The 14,189-nt window shown below is 51.4% G+C and overlaps 1 long non-coding RNA gene across 7 annotated transcripts in view; it reads right to left on the reverse strand.

Moving 5' to 3' along the window:
- Nucleotides 1-14,189, reverse strand: part of LOC129209276 (uncharacterized) — a 91,237-nt gene that overhangs the window by 49,087 nt on the left and 27,961 nt on the right. The window contains exon 3 of one of the 7 annotated variants that reach the window (XR_008578028.1): nt 4,651-4,732. The exons of the other annotated variants lie outside the window; for them this stretch is intronic. This is a non-coding gene — a long non-coding RNA (uncharacterized LOC129209276). The remainder of the gene's footprint in view (nt 1-4,650; nt 4,733-14,189) is intronic. 7 annotated transcript variants of the gene reach the window in all.

Raw genomic sequence — 14,189 nt, forward strand, 5'->3', positions numbered from 1 at the left:
CCCTAGCCTGAGCAGGGGCTTCTTGGTACCACTGACAAATAAATAACCATGATTAGCTCCTCTAAATGAGCATTCCCATCTTCTAATAAACATCGTAAAAAAGGAGAAATGAGATTTAATTCACTTTTATTGTCACAACTGACATGTTGCAAGATCTTAATTGGACTGAAAAGAGTTTCCAGTAAGGAGATGCTGTTTAACTAACTCATTAGCAGCAGCCTGACAGAGACGGATGCTCCAGTTTTAGAAGAAGGCGAAAAGTATAACCAGATCCGACCCCATCTCCACCTGCCCGTGCCCCAGGCACAGCACATCCCCCAGATAGCCCCAGGAAGGGACTCACACTGAATAGTCTCTTCTTTAATTCAGGCACACAGCAGCCAGCGTAGCACACAGCTATTCAAACTTCTGCCCTGTGTTCCCTTCCATCAATCTGTGTCAGTCAATAACAACCCCAAAAAGGGAACTGTGGGCAGCTATGCTCAAACTGAAAATATTGGAGTCCTTTGCAATCCCCATTTCTATGCGCTACGTACAGGATATTTAAAAGTCCCTGAGCAACAAGGGCTCTTCGCAGGTTGTGCTTCAACCTCTTCTCCAGCACAGTTTCTACACCAGGGTCCCACAAGGTCTTGGGAAGGAAGACAAGGAGTGTAGCTCCTCATCTTTCTCACAGAAAGCAGAGGGACCGCTATGCTTCACATATAAAAAAAAATAAATCAATCCAGGGACCAAATCAGATAAATCATCACCCTAACAAGGCAAACTTTCCAGCAAATTCTGAAACCCAGGGGCTGGAATGGAAAATGCTGTGCAGTTGTCACTGCCGCCCCAGCATCAGCAGCACCCGAGCATCTCAGACATGGACAGACAGACAGCTCTGTGCCAGTTGTTCTACCCAGCAGATCTGGAGCGGCGCCTGGCTGGTTTACTCCAGCTCTCTCTTTCCCAATGCAGATAAATTTAGTTTTCTGCTCTCGCTGCCTGGGGAAGAGTAGGGAGGGGGAGCTGACATCTTTCAAATGAGACCTTAAAAATAAGCTGTCTGCATGTCTGGACATTGAAGAATTCCAGGCAGAGCTCTGTCTGGAGTAGAGAGCTTGCTCCAGCACCCTAACCAGGTTGTACCCTAACCAAACTGCTACCCACCCAGAAACAGCTGCACGTCAACAGCACAACAGTCCTTGTTCGTAGTGCAATTGTCATGACTAGCATTTCTTGCTGTGCCAGGGATGCTCTGGGTGTGCCACTTCGCTATGTGCTGCATACACACACAGCGACAGTCCCAGCTCTTTGTTTCTTAAGGTCTTCACAGAGATCTGGAGGACAAGGGGCCAGAGCAGAGCCAGGAAGAAAAATCTAGATCGCCCATCTTCCACAACTGTGACCCACTCCAGTCACTAGCCCAGCTTCCCTCCCAACGAAACGCTTGCTTTTCCTGGGGCCAAAAGCTGCTCTGTAAAGGCGAGTAAGCATTCGATAAAGAAAATAACAGGATGAATAAAACCATGTGTTTGTACAAGAAAGCTTTTGCTCTGATCTTTAGTGCTGCAGTATGTTTTGACCTACTATTGCAAGACTCAGCTACATCTTCCCTCCCTCCAAATGTGACAGAAGGCAAAAAGGAAGCCGCGGCTGATGCCGCAGAGCCCTGTGCTGGGATTCCAGCTGACAAACAGCATCAGCAGAGCTGCCCACACATACACGGATTAAAACCCACACCCTCCGCTCTCCTGTCACCTGCAGGAGGAAGCGCACACATACATACATACACACATACATATGGGCCTGATTCTCCACTCAGACACTTGGTGAAATACCAGCAGCCTCCAACAGGTTTGTACGCGAGGAGAAACACACCCACGAGATATATTTCCTAATGAGGGCTGACATTTACCAGCTACCACAGATTCTACGTTACCAAGAATAAAACTTACAGGCAGAACTGTCTCTGCTCGGACAGGGCTGTTTTCTGGCAGCGAGCCGGCAGGGCGGAGGTGGGTGCAAGCTCCAAACAGTCCCAGTAGCGATGGCATGCAGAAAACATAGGGACTGCACAGCCGTGCAGCACATACGAGGACCTGAGGCTGCGTTTGCAAGTGGCATCTGCTCTTCTGCAGCATCCAAGGGGAGGATCAATGACTCTAAGTGGCCTTCCTTGTACAGCCTCTCCAGACCGTCTGGCTACTATAAAACCCTGTTGGCTTATCAGCTCTGTCTGGATACAGAGGGAAGAGAGCCACTTAGCACCACTATCAGAGGCTCGCAGAGTGATGAAGACCCCAAAAACCTCTAACAAACAGCTGGGATCTCACCCAGGACAGGATTCCAACTCGGAGGTTTGTTCCAGAGAGATTTAGCGCCAGTTCCTCTTCAACATGGGCAAGCCCTGAACCACACGCAAACTAAGTGCATTTTGCAATGAACTCCAAACCCTTGCTGGACATGCCTCATCTGATTTACTATAGCTGCCAAGGAAGGTGGATCTATTCCCAAATTTTGCAGCCACCAAATCAATGTGAGTGTTCACATGGGGATTTGCCACAAGCTTTTGTTAAGCCAGAGCAGGACTTGCACACTGAACAGCCCTTCCCTCGGGAAGCATCGAGCCCACAGCGAGCAGAGGCCTCGCTCCATCACAGCATGGGCTGCTCATAAGGTATCTCACTCCTGCCTAAATCTAGTGGTGATCCTGCTCAGAGCTGGTCACCCACCTTTCAACAGATGACACAGTGACAGAAGACAAGGAACTGAGAAGGAAAAGAGGTCAGCACTCCAAATTGTTCTTTTAAACTTCAACCCTGGCTTGGCATGCAGGGCGTGTGGCAGTGGGTTTATTTTTCAGCGAACAAGTTTCCTTTCTTGCAATCAACTCAGAAGCAATAAGAGGTGGGTTTCAACACGGCATAAATCTGCCAGTGGCATATCAAAGCTTCTGAATAGCAAGGGCACAGACAATTGTCCGGTGGAAAAGGAAAAAAAAGGTCAGAGCAGTAACTCTTCCAGTATTTGTTCCACAAACAGAGAAGGTTTACACAGCTTTTCTGGGCAATTAATGGGCAGGAAATAAATCTCAACAGAAACTCATCTTCTTCTCCTCGCTTTGCAGCCGAATCTCTTTGCCTCACGCCCCTAGCAATGTCCCCAAAATACTTTGCAACAAGATATCAGTTACACAACCCAAGGCTGGCGCCCCAAGAGCCAGTGGAGAACTGTATTAAATTTAATAGCATTGCTCCAGGTAATCTACGACCGCTTATAATCAATTGTCCATGCCCGCTGCAGCATGACTACAGCCGTCTTCCCAGGGCTGCAGGTGCAGGACTGGCAGAGAAAGCGTCTGCGTAGGCTGGAGACGAGAGCGAGCTCTCGCATGGCCTTGAGCGCATGGAGAGGCTGGGAGGCAGCCAGCCCACCCCTGCTGCCACGCTCCTGTTAAGCCAGGGTTCAAGGTCTCTTGGTGGAGTGGAGAGCCCTGGTACGAGCACGCCAGCTCCAAAGAGACTATTAACCGTGCTGGGGGAAAAACAGCAAGGAGGAGCCGGTCTCTCCCCTTTGGCATCAATTCAACAAGGCAAGAAAAGGACCACTGTCTCTGTTTTATGCAGAGGAAAACGATGTGCAGGGAGACGGGAAGGATTTCTCCTCTGCTGTGGCAGAGCTGGGAATCAATCGGCATCTCCTGCAGCCCGACACCTCGTGTCCCTCTCCACAGTCTGTAGCATCAGTGTTGTTCCATCGCCTGGCTCCAGGCTCCTCCGCAGCGCTGGCAAAGAGGAGCATGAGCGGCCCCGGGTGAGGGACCAGGGCTGGGAGAGCCAGGCCAAGGCAGGCAGAGGGGAGAGGGAGAGCAAGGGGAGAGCTTCAGGAGCGGGTCTTGCTACTCTCACCCTTGCCACGCGGGTAGGAAACACTACGGCACATACCTCAATGCTTTCCTCAGCTGAAGCAGCAGGAATTAGCTCAAACCACCACCAAAAACTGAAGAGGAGGCAGCCCCAGATCACAGGTCAGCTGTTAGCACTACGCCAGACAAGTTCATGCAAGATCTGAGTCCAGCCTCTATTTCTGGCCTGCAAAACAGATCTAGTCCTCCCAAGATGCAGGTAACTTGGATTCATAAAACTCTGAGGAGCCAAAACATGTATGAACTGGTTGCCTGATCTCCTGCTCAGACCTTTACTGAACATGGTACTTCTCTTCCACTCTGCTCAGCTTTTCTGGGGACCTCGGCAAGGGGCTGTATTTTCTTGCCAGCTCCCAGGAAGACAGTAAGATGGAAGAGTTACAGGACCCCAGTCTACACGTGCTGCATTTCACAGCGCACAGGAGCAGGAAGACATCCCCAGCTCTCCGAATCTTCCTTTCCTCCTTTTGACCACAAGTGAGTTTAGCCTGAGATGAAACATGGTCAGAAGCCAACGAGATTGGTCCCCCCTCTGGGAGCTGCAAGGACTTCAGGGAGAGGCCACAGGCAGGCAGCAGCAGGCTCCTTGGGCAGCCCATCACCCAGACTGCTTTTGGAGGGCTGTGCAGTGTGAGCAAGAAAGATTTTGCTTAAACAAATGCTATGAGGGACAGGAGCCTTCTTGGTAGGACTCCCAACCTCCCTCCACCCTCTCTTGCTTCATAGTGATGGACAAAAAGTACCTGTCGCACCGGCATCCAGGAGGGACAGTAAACACAAGCACAGCCTCTGAGATGTGGTCTCCATCCAGTCACATCAGGGGGCCTGGGAAAGGCAGAGGGTATTTAGCTCAGCATCCCCATCACTCAGGCCCCGAGCAGAGCTCGGTGCAGACAGGAGGTAGCAAGTGACGGCTCTAAGTGTGCAGGTGCAATTACAATCCTCTCTCCAGCAACATTTTCCTCCCCTAGCCTCCCAGCTCTTCTCCAGCCCAACAGCAAGGCCTTATTTCCACGCACGTGCCCCTCCACGCACACCGACTGCATCGGAGGGAGCAGACTCCTCCGCATCCTCAAGCACGTGCAGGAAACAAGTTGAGCATCGATACCGCCGAGCCCTTTACCAGCAGCTCCCAGTCACAGCAACGGACTCCCATCACCTCCAAAAACCCCAGTACCTCCCCGACCGACGGCTGGTTGTCAGAGCGATCAAGCCTGAGCCAATTTCATCACATGGAGGGAAGGACAGCCAGAAGACTGTTGTCCAGCCTGCTAAAACCACTGGTCCCCTGAGGTCACAAAATCCAAGTCACTTCACTGAGGAAGCGATAAGAGGCAGCGGGGTGCTAAGCTGTCCACTTCAGCCCAGCGTAAATCTCAGAGCTTCTCCAAAGCTCCACATGATAGGGAAGGATACAGCTTGCCTGAAAAGCAGCCGCTGGCCTCCTGAACAGAAACATTGCCATCTAGAGGCCCCTTGCCTTGTTTGTGGACAGGCTTGGGAAAACTAGAGAGGAATTTCCACCCTCCCCAGGCATCTGTGCAGAAGGAGAGAGCTGTTAGCAGGGGACAGAGAACCTGAGGTTTAGGCATGCAGCATGGGCCAGCCTCCAAGAGATTTCAATCAATGTTGGATATGGAGCCTAGGGGGTGTTGTGACACTCGGGTCCTCCTTTTCTCCTTGGGAGAACTTGGCCAGAGTGTAGGCACCTCTCTCTCCTGGTTTGGAGTGTTTGAAGGCTTGCCTTGCCCTCGGCAACCCTGGGGAATCTTCCCTGTGCCCATGGGAAGACCATCCTGAGGTGACTGGGCTGTCCTGTGGGGAGACACCAGTGGAGCCTTACTGGGGAGTCTGTGAAATGGAGACAGGTGTGAAAGCCACGGATCTCAAGCCTTTTCTGCGCATAAGAAGTGCCAACGACCCAGCAAAGTCCTCTGTAAAGATGGGCTCAGATCCCAGCAGACCTCACTTTGGACCAGGTCCTTGCTCCACTGCAGAGACATTCTCCATCAGATTTTTGTCCCAGACTGCTCTCTAATTTAACAGCCCCTCACACGATGCTTTGTCTCCATCACACAAGACCAGAGACACATCAGGCCATGCAGCGGCACATCAACCAGCACCTTCTGGTCAACAGAGAGAGGCAGGTCCTCCAGAGAGGGGTATGGTTCAGGCAGCAAACAAGTGTCCCCTGCAGAGCTGCCCGCAGTGTCCTCCTCTGGCACATTACACGCTGCAGAGATCACACCTACACCAAAGGCCCTGGGAATCCCAGCCCCAGGAAACCTAAAGGACAGCAGGGGAGGCTGGAGGGGGCTGACCAGGGTCCATGGTGCTCATGGAGGCTGTGAGAGCAAAGACCATGCAAGTACAGAGAAAACACTCCCTCGAGACCTGAAGGGAGCTGAAACAAGCATGAGGAAGCAAGAGAGCATGACAGCCTCTCTCCTTTCCAATGACACGTTAGCCAGCAGGCAAGGCTGGCTGAAACAGTGGCCCTAACAGCAGGGGCAAGCTGGAGATGAAACTAGGGGCCAGCAAGGCAAGGAAAGTGGGGGCCTGGGTAGACTGCAGGGGAGAAGATGTGTCAGGGAATTCAGTCAATGTCAAAGGCAACCTTCTCATTTGGGGTAAACTGAGGCTGGCCCATTGAAATCAGCTTGCACCAGCAAAGGACAGGGGCTGGAGGTCGTAGCCTCCAAGCTGAAGAAACCTCTCAGGCCTACAGAGCAGTCTGCAGGCTGGTGTTTTAGCTTCTGGTCTCACCCTCCAAAGTCCCCAGTAATAGCAAGGCCTGTGCCACTACGCTGTCATTGTTGTGCCCAGAAAGTGGCCTAGACACCCCTAGCTCTGCCCCATGGCAAGCACACCACAGTGAAGGGACACATCCTGCTGCTACCTCCACCTTTTCAAGCTCACCTGGGAATGCCCTTCTCACACACCATCTGCAACTTCAAGCACGTCCTCAAATCCAGACCAGCGCTTAGTTGGGAAGCTTTTGTCAGGAAAGATTAATTTCTGTGGTTTGCAGCTTTCTACCTGAGCTACCTTGGAGCTTGAGCTGTCTGGGGAGGAAGAGAAAAGATAATAAAATCCCCTGAATGTGTTGATCAGAAAGAAAGTCTGGTCGGGTATCCTGCAGTCCTCTCATTTTTTAACTGGTGAATCACTGGAACTACGAAAGAAAAAGACGCCCACTCTGAGCCCCGGAAATCTCATCTGGGAAGGCGAGAGACTAGAAAAACACATTTGAGCAGGGGTTTTGAATATGAACCGCTCTTCAGTCTTAATTAGGGCTGGTCCAGGCCAGGCAGCCATTAAGGTGCTTGTGCAGGGAGCCGCGGTTAGTACCCACTAATGGATGAGTAAGAAGACACCCCAGGATTAAAGCCACCGGCGCCTCCGAGGACCAACGGAGAAGCAGCTTCCTGGCAGCTTTTTCTTCCTTTCCTCCGTGGTCAGCGGGTTGATGATGGATGCCCGAGTCCCAACCCTCCTCTCCCGCAGCACATCATTTGATTTGCCGCAGACGCGGGGCTGGAGGTCCCCAGCAGCGCTCTGCACGCCAGGAGAGGTCACCGTCTCTTTGAATAACATCCTCTTGGAGTGCCAAGAAGTGACATCAAGCTTTGCCCCTTGCCACCCCCTTGGCATCACAAGGACGCTAGTCAGAGTAGGGGTTACAGGAGGTGCTTTCCCTGCCGTCTCTGGCTGCCCATGCATGATTTATACCTGCTGTGTCAGACGGACATTTACATACATTGGCGTGATTGCACATGCTGCCTCCCAGCAGCGGCGGCACGGCTTAGAGATGGGTGTGGAGACTGGTCTGTGCTGTGCCAGCCCGAGCCCTCCTCCATCCCCCCTCAGAGGAGAGCTAATCCCCCTTACCCTGTCAGCCACGCTAGGCTTGCATGGGATAGATTAACCATCTCCTGGGATGCTGCTCCGCAATGGACCATGTTGGACAACCCAAATCGCTCAAAAGATTTGCTGCTGAGATCCAGAGACGACGCGAGAGCCAGCAACACACCGGCAGAAGAGGCAGAGACAGGATGCGGATCGCATGGAAGGCACTTGCCTCCCTACATCGCTTTCCCAAACTTCCCTCCCCACCCCAGCGCAGGCTTGCAAGCCTGCCTTCTGCACTCTGACCCCACTTTGACAGGCACAGCTGGTCCACAGAGCTAGTAGATCAGACAAACAAGCCATGACACGTGGCTCACGGAGCCAGGGAGGAGCAGCCAGAACATGTAAGAGAGCCAGCCACAGGGAGAGCACAGAGGGAGTCAGCGTCATGAAACAGGGTGGCTCCACAGGGCAAGGACCCCTGACCATCCCAGGTCCTGGCTAGGAAGCCCCCCTTCTCCCAGCATTTGCAGTTTCAAGTTACTAAATGGCCTTACTTTAAAACACCTCTGAACATCTCATAACAGGACAGGGTCTACAGCTGTGTTTTCTCCTCCTCCTCCAAACCCCACCTTCGCCGCTGCTCACCAGCCCAGACATGAACACACATGAGCAGCCACCTACAAACATTACCGATGGCTCTAGAGCGAGTTAACGTTTAAGGTGGCATCTCTGCTGCCTTCTCTAGCTGGCAGGACCCAGGGATGACGGGGAGGTTGAGGACATCGCTGCGAGGCACTCGGCCCGAAATTACAAACATCGTCCCACCGCTGGGTCACTCACCACAGGATCTTCCATCACCGCGGCCAGCTGGGACCCTCAGTAATTTTCAGCTGCAAAGTCAGCATTTAGGCAGGGCTGGTGCTGCTCTCCCAGCCACAACCCACGTATTTAAAAAACAAAAGCACAGATAGGGAAACGCTGCGGGGGTGGTGGCAAGGGGGGAAATGTTCATTTGTCCTTGGCAGAACAGCACCGTGGCACCAGCAAACGCTCGGCTTTGAGGGCAGAGGAAAGCACTGGCAGCTACAAATTACTAATCAATGTCGGGTAACAACAACAGCAGCTAATAACGAAGGGCTGATCAGCTTACTACAGCAGTAATTATTCCTGACATCAGCCCTCGGAAGGAGCATCCAGGCTTAGCATGCTGTCTACCATGATGATAACCCAAGATAACTAGAGAAATTTTGTGCTGGAGAAAGGGCGGGGGGGGGGGGGGGGGGGGGGGGAGAGAGAAAAAACCCTCAACAATTAGCAAGACTTGTGGTGCTAATTACACTGCGAATAGTGTGCAGGCTTTGTCAGAGCTAACTTGAGCCTTCCCCCTGATGCCAGGGAAGGATGTAAAGTGCCAGCACACCTTTCACAAAGCGGCGGCGACAAACGGTTTTGGCACCTGGTTATTTTTGAGAACAACACAACTCACTGCTGCCGACACCGAACCCAGCACCAGCCCTTTGCCATCATGATTACCGGGGGAAAAGCCTCTTGCCTCCACAGCGTAGAAATGGTTGGGCTTGTCTTTACATCACCAGGTAGTACTGAGCCCGCCTCATCTGGGTACAGGACCAGTTCAGGCTACGAGGCTTTTGGGACAAAACACAGCCAGTGTAAGGTCAGAAATCTTAATTTACCAATGCGCCTGAGGTGTGTATGTTCAAAACACACTGCCTTCACCCACAGCAGCTCAGGATCCTGCAGCGATGATACTCTGCAGTGCTGCAGCAGCCCGGAATCAAAGATCTCCATCACTTCCAGCACAACTACCGGTCCCATCCTGCTGAAGAAAAGTTTCCGTCAGCATCCGTTCACCAGCAGAGGAAGAATTATTGCACCCGGCAGGGGTAGCAGTGTGAACGTGCGAACACGCGCATGCTTCCCCCATGCACTTCTTACTGCTAGAACAGGTGAGAAAAAAATGTAACAGCCCCAAAGGCTTGTGATCGCACATGCCTCCTCACCCACTTCTCTCCCAAGCAGGCATAATTAAGCACATCGTTTTCTTGCACCCTTCATTCAGGAGACTGCCAAATTGCTCTCTCAGCAACGGTACGTATTTTATAGATGTGAGCTTCACAGGAACGCAGCTGGTGCGGGGTGCGGGTCATTGCGGTTGCCGGCACACGGAATCGAAGTTCTGTGGGTCCAGAGATGAATGAAGAGGTTGCAGCATTTCTCCGCACGGATCAATGCGGTTACAGCAGCAGCAAGTACTCGCTGTAGCCGGTTCAGACCTCGCACTCCCAGGCTCTTCCCTCTCCTCCAAGGCTCGCAGGCTTTGGCACCTCACAGGGAACGGGGGCTTTACCTCGGCCACAGGGTCTTTGCACAGAGCGCTGCACCCCGTCAGAAATACAAACCAGGCATTTCGCCAGCCTGGCAAGATCCAGCAATTCGAGAGACATCAGAGGTGCGCGTCAGCTCTGTGTTCACGGCCTGCAAACTCCCTGACACATCCTAAATGCAAGTCCTACCCCTCTCCCTCCCTGCAAGGGTGCCCTGCGCTGGCCCGGCCCCCCCAGCCCGCTTGCAATGCTGTGATACAGCCCACAATCCTATTACAGGGCAGTGTCAGGGGGACGCAGCTACCAGCCCTTGCACAAACAAAATCCTATTACAACGGAGATCCTGATTCCAGCCTTTATTTACAGAAATTATTATTACAAGAGACCCTGAGGGAAATCATGGTTCTGGGCTTTATACACTGAATTCATCATTGCTAGGGAAGAAGCCTCGTAACGTTTTGAGACACGCTGAGATGCAAACTACCCCTGAGTTGTATGTCATGGAGTGAGGATGGGAAAAAAAAAACACCCAACCACAGACTAAGCCGTCGCAGGAGGAGAGAAAGGGAACAGCACGCGTATTTCTTTTGTCCGGCCCAAGGCAATTTCTATCTGCAAGGTGCACTAAATCCTTTGTACCACTCGATTAAATTACAGCTGACCTAAGCACAGGTTGTTGTTCTGCCAAAAAAAGAGCAGTCCAGCCTCAGCATCCTCTGCAGGGCAAATGGCCACAGCCCCGTAGGAGGAGGGAGATGCTGCGGGGCTGAAGTAGTTCGGAGCCGCTACCACGTGCGGTATCACAAGCAGTGCCAGCACCGACACCGAATGCCAGGCTGAAGCGTCTGCTTTCGGGTGGGAGAATACAGACAAGGAAAGGGAGCAAAGCCCTGCTGCATCCCTCTGAGATGCCACATGTGGACGTGCAGGGAAAGTCAAAGCATCGAGCACCCTGGGGCACCCTCCTGCCTGCAACTCATGCATAGCCCAGCAACGCTCGAGCACCAACAATGGTCCAGCAGTCAGAGTGCTCCCCTGTCACGTACCTTGACTCGTTGATACGAGCAAAGAGGGAAGGATTTTGATGTCCGATAAGGAACAGACGGGAGGTCTTCCTGGGGCAGATCAAACTGTCAGATGCACGCTGTTCATGCATGCTGCAAGCAGGGAAGAGGAGGACAATGAGGAGGCATTTGACCTTACGTCAATCTACAGGAGTGGCCCCTAAAATTTGTCAGTGCAAAGCAAGTGAGGCATCAGAGAAGGGGATGGAGTCCCATGACACTGCAACATGGGCAACATCGCACCAACAGGATTATAAATCAGAGACCATATGGACCGCACCAGCAGAGTGACATACACCCACTACAGAGAGACCTTCTCCAGCAGAAAGACCTCCCGCACCCTGCAGATGCTTGCAATAAACAACCCATCATCACTTTGCTGGTACAGAGCCAGAAATTTTGACCTTAATGCCAATTACGCAGGCCAAGCATGCTCTGACAGTGCCTGACCTGCACACATTTTCAAAAGATGTTTCTTCAGCCGTTCCCATCCATCTGTACCTAGAAATGAGGCAATCCGCCTGAGAGTATCTCCCCACAGTGAAGGGCCCAGGGAGGTGTCCAGCATGTCACAACATCAGAGGAAGATAAATCCTGACAGACAACAGGAAGGTCCCACCAGCTGACACCAACAGGAGAGAACCAGGAGAAATGGTGCTGCTCAGGGACAGCCCAGGTATGACTGGCACATCAGCACAGGGTGCAATCTCAAATGCTGAACCAGACTTCCAGAAATTGAGTCTGGAACCAGATTTTTCCTCCTTTGTATCCTCAGTCAACTTCTATCTCCTGCTGCTATCTCCACCAGGAATGGAAGACGTGGTCTTCCTCACCTCTGCGGACTGCAGCCAACACAGCAGCCCTGACGTTGCAGGGTAACATGGGTGCTGGCCCCAGCAAAGCTGTTCACCAGCATTTCAAGGTGAATCTGATGACGCAGCTGCTTTCCTAAGTGTTAAGAACATGCTTGCTTCACTCCAGCTTTTCATCTCAAGCAACATGCAGTGCCATGGGCAGCTTGCCAAAATCAAAAAAATCACATGCAGGACAAAAAGCATCACCCCTGGGAAATCTGCATCCAAGGAAGGCTGGAAACCTCCCCCCCAAAAAAACCTGACAGAAGCACAAGGGTATTTGAATCCCTCCCCTGCTGAGACAGTCTCTTTCAATTTGTTCAGTGGACGCATTTCGTGCCTCACCTGCAGAGTGACTGTTTCCTGAAGAAGGAGGAACCATGGAGAATTTTGAGCACGGCAGAAAGCCAAACCTGGATGGTGCCTCTCGGTTTTTACCATTTCTCCCCTCACTGAGACACGTTAGGAGTGAGATTTCAGAGAGACCGGCAATATCGTTAGTGTCTGAGCCACAAGACACCAACCCTAAGCTGGAAGGAACAATACAGCCCTCTTCACGAACCCGTCCTGCTTATTCTCCTTTCACGGCACAATTGGAGGCTAAACTCACACTCCAATAACAGTGCTGTGGATGAGTCATCTTTGCTGCTGTCAGCTGGAATGATAAGGATGAAATTGCATCCCTTATCAGCAATGAGCCAGCAGGGAGGTGGCTGCAGGACCCACAAGAGGGGCTGAGGTTTGCTTTAGGAGATTGAGCCCAAAATAGGGACGTTCGCAAAAGCCCCAAACTTTTGCTCAATTCCTACACGAGCTCAGCATTGCTTCAAAGCCTAAAACCAAGTTAAGCATCTGCTAGCAGAGACAGCAACTGCCTCTGGCACCTGCCTATGGAGGAGAAAACTTTTTTGTGGGGGGGAGTCGATGACAATTTTGGCACCAAATTGTAGCAAGTTCTTAATGTTTTCAAGCTGGGAGTCCTACAGGGTCAACGGAGGTGGACTCACAGATCATAATGGCTCTGACTAATCACACCCAGCTCTTGGCTGGCTGCCTGGTTACAGATCTGGATTACTCCAATGGGAAGCAGACCCTGATTTAAAGTCAAGCCTGCATTTTACAGCTTCACACTGCAGCTGCTAGGCTTTACCTTACATACCTTCTTTTTGACATGGCTGTTTCCTCTCCATCTTTTGGCCGGCGACAAAGAAGCAGGAACATTGGCAGGGTGTCATAATTGACAGGTCTGAGAAAGCAACTTCCAGCCAGCAAACCAGTCGGATACATTAAACAGCTGAGCCACTAAAACCACTGGTTAAAATCACTTCCAGCAGAACATCAGTCCTTGGGGAGGTTCCCCTAGATCAGCCCACATTAGGATTTATTAATACTAATACCTACTAATACTGGTATTACCTTTCCACTCACACACTTCGCCCTCAAGATGCAAGAATGGGAAGCCCCTTGCAGAGAAAGAGCCACCCAACACGTTGGAAAGACATTTCAAGAGCACCTCCCCAGCTCCAAATGCAGCCCTTGATGTAGCCCTTGGCCTCCAAGACAGGTGCCCACACTCCTGCGGCATGTTTAACCCTGAAAAGTCATGACCCACCAGCATTCTCCTCCCGTAATTTGAAACGTAACAAGCTGTGTAATGCCAGCTCAGGCTCAGTGATTCATGATGGAGTGGATATGCGAGAGATCACCTCTTACTCAAATATATATAATTTTGGCTGACAGCTATAATGGACATCAGAGCCTTGCTCTCCGTGGGAGATTCAGCCAGAGATCACCACAGCAGGATCAGCTATCTGACCGGAATATAAAGGCAGCCGTCAGCATTGAGACTGGTGCTTCAGGGATTGAGAGCTGAACAGGGCAGTTGCCTTCCCAGATGGCCAAGTAGAGCAGATAAAGGAGCTATAGGTTTATTTGATGATTTAATCAATAAGATAATTATATTAATTCAATAGTTTGATACAAAGCCACTTCCTTTCTGTTTGATTTAACTGCACTTCAGAATTTTCATGACTTAGTTGATCAAATACATAAAATAGCAAATTTCTGCTAATTAATCAGATGTATTTTCCTTAACTATGAATTGCAAGAGGCCCAGAGGCAGAGAGAGCAATCATCCAGTGGCCATGTAACGACTGCCCATAGATTT

The sequence above is a fragment of the Grus americana genome, chromosome 8 (assembly GCF_028858705.1).
Source record: "Grus americana isolate bGruAme1 chromosome 8, bGruAme1.mat, whole genome shotgun sequence".
In the NCBI taxonomy this organism is placed as follows: domain Eukaryota; kingdom Metazoa; phylum Chordata; class Aves; order Gruiformes; family Gruidae; genus Grus; species Grus americana.